At 45.5% G+C, this 2,632-nt stretch overlaps 2 non-coding genes across 2 annotated transcripts; both read left to right on the plus strand.

Moving 5' to 3' along the window:
* Nucleotides 1-148: 148 nt before the first annotated feature.
* On the plus strand, nt 149-339 carry LOC129114402 (U2 spliceosomal RNA). Its single transcript, XR_008532462.1, has one exon. It is a non-coding gene; the product is annotated as a U2 spliceosomal RNA (small nuclear RNA).
* Nucleotides 340-754: 415 nt separating this feature from the next.
* On the plus strand, nt 755-869 carry LOC129114403 (U5 spliceosomal RNA). The gene has a single exon (XR_008532463.1). It is a non-coding gene; the product is annotated as a U5 spliceosomal RNA (small nuclear RNA).
* The last annotated feature ends 1,763 nt before the right edge of the window (nt 870-2,632 follow it).

The raw sequence follows: 2,632 nt of genomic DNA on the forward strand, positions 1-2,632 counted from the left end.
ATTTTAACAAGACAAGTGTGCTTGACCTTGTAGGGCCTGTGCGGTTGTGCTAAGCAGCATCCCCCGCAATGCCCAATTGAAAGTACTGCACCATGACAAGCGACACGTGTGCCACGAGGTTGACACGGGCAGCAAACAGTTGGGGATCATCGCTTCTCGGCCTTTTGGCTAAGATCAAGTGTAGTATCTGTTCTTATCAGTTTAATATCTGATATGTCCTCTATATGAGGATAACTTATTAAGCAGATTTTTAGCACTGGGAGATGAAAAAGGGGCTTGCTCCGTTCACTCCACGCATTGACCTGGTATTGCAGCATCGCCAGGAACGGTGCACCCTTCGAATGACTTGTGAACAACAAAACATCAAACTCTTTAATGCAAGACACGAGGCTGTGTATGTGAGTAAAGAAAAGCCCTGTTTACTCCTTAATTGTGCTCTTCCTGGAACCTCATTGTTCTCCCACTCTCAAATCACTATATCCATCAGCCGTGTCTGCTGGGGGAAATTATTTCCAGCTCTGAATCAACAGCGAGGGGAAGGAAGATAAATACAGCTATTCAGTTTCGCCGATTTGATTGGAGGGAAATAAATTGAAGAATGTGGGAATATTGCCCTCTCGGAAGGAAATGTGGGCGGGAGTAGTGGAATGGGTGTGGCTTGGAATTTGGAACGCGCCACGTCGACTGAGGCTCACCGCGAGAGTTTTGGCTGGGACGACTGGTGTCTCTGGCTGCTCTCACCGGGGGGCGGTACTTACTTTGGTTTCTCTTCATAACGCACAAGTCTTTCGCCTTTTACTAAAGACTTCCGTGGAGAGGAACACCAATGAGTTGAACCTATTTTTGGCAGGCTTTGCCATTCGGCTGAGCCTTGTGTACTTGTCAAAAGAATAGAAGCTGATTTTAACAAGACAAGTGTGCTTGACCTTGTAGGGCCTGTGCGGTTGTGCTAAGCAGCCTTTATTTATTAAGTTATTTATACTTTTACACTTGTAGCACATATCATATTGGTACCTTCTATTTTTTAGCCTTGTTGGTTTCTTTTCAGGAGTTTTAAGTGTTTTATTTCCTTTTATCTTTAACTGCGTGGTGCCTCCACCATGTCGGCCAACCATGCCGGCATGCGGAGGCACCATAGCGTCCGACTCTCCTTTAAAGAAATAGACGGGAAAATTGTGGGCATGTCGAGACTGGACTTTTCCAGGAAGCTTATCCAACAAACTCTCATGTTTAAGCCAGATGACATCAATTGTATTGTGACCCTACCTTTTAACAAAGGATATGATGTAAGCTTTTGTTCCGCCGTTGTACTTAGGGACTTTTGGACACGGTATGAGAACACAAAACCCCAGTTTTCCACATTCAATGTTGAGAAATTGACTGACAATGCCCTTAAAACGGTCATTGTCAGAATGTTCAATGAGACAGTGAATGCGGATGACATTTGTTTGTGGCTGGGTAGATATTGCACTGTTAAAGGCCAGGCTACCAAGATAAGAGATGAAGATGGTATTTGGAATTGCGCTTGGAGGGTCGCCATTCAGCAATGGCAGGACCCCCAAGGCTTCCAGGGCCTGAAACACTTGCCATCTGTGATAGTCCTGGGTAACAACAGGGGCTACATTCACTACCAGGGCCAGCCCAAGCTCTGCCGCAAGTGTGGTGAGCATGGGCACCTAGCAGAAGCATGCAAACAAATTATTTGTGGGAAATGCAGAGTAATTGGGCACACTTTTGATGAATGTACCAATGGCAGAAAGTGCAATCTATGTGGAGAAACAACACACCTCTTCAGGGATTGTCCAAAGTCGTTTGCCAACAAACTGAAGGCGGTAAAAGCAATTGAAAAAGAGAAAGAAAATATACTGAATCGTGGTCAAGAGGACCCATCTGGAGAGTTAATTGAAGAGGCTGGGCTGGGAAATTCAAATCTCCCTCCAAATCCTGTGACTGGAGAACAGAGATCAGGTGAGGAGGGGGAGGGGAGGGGTCTGCAAATGCCCCACCCATGGAGAGTGGTGAAGAAGAAGAAGAAGAAGGGGCAATGCAGACAGAGGGCGGAGCTCCCTCTGAAACAGAGAAACCAAATGTCGATAGCGAGGATGCCCCCTCCCCAATGCCCAGCAAGCCAAGAGGCCTTTATCTGAATTGTCCTCTGAGTCTCCTGGAGTCTCAGTGAAGAGGGGAAGAGCTGGGAACTCCTCAGACAGTTTATCTGTGGAGGAGCCCAGAGTCTTCCCCCCAAATTCCCCAAATGAGGTCTCTTTTCTAAATATAGCTCTGCAATCAACCCCAAAGGACTCAAAACTCAATGCCACATTGCGGCAGAGGCCAACCCCCAGAGTCCGAAGGGGAAATGGAGCCCAACCCCTTCACCCTTCCCCCATAAGAGTGAAGGAAGAGCTCCATTCACAAGACATTGAATAACTGCTTTTTTAAAAAAAAAAAAGACATTTAACACTGAAATGCCATCTTTAGTCCTTTAAAATGTTTTACCTGTTAATTTTAAGCATACTCATGACACTCACTTTCTCTACCATCAATGTGAGAAGTGTGAAATCGAGAGTTAGAGCCCAGACTGTTTTATCCTTTCTTAATTCTTTTAAGTCAGATGTGTTTTTAATACAGGAAT

Source organism: Anoplopoma fimbria, unplaced genomic scaffold (assembly GCF_027596085.1).
Source record: "Anoplopoma fimbria isolate UVic2021 breed Golden Eagle Sablefish unplaced genomic scaffold, Afim_UVic_2022 Un_contig_3849_pilon_pilon, whole genome shotgun sequence".
NCBI classification, from domain to species: Eukaryota; Metazoa; Chordata; class Actinopteri; order Perciformes; family Anoplopomatidae; genus Anoplopoma; species Anoplopoma fimbria.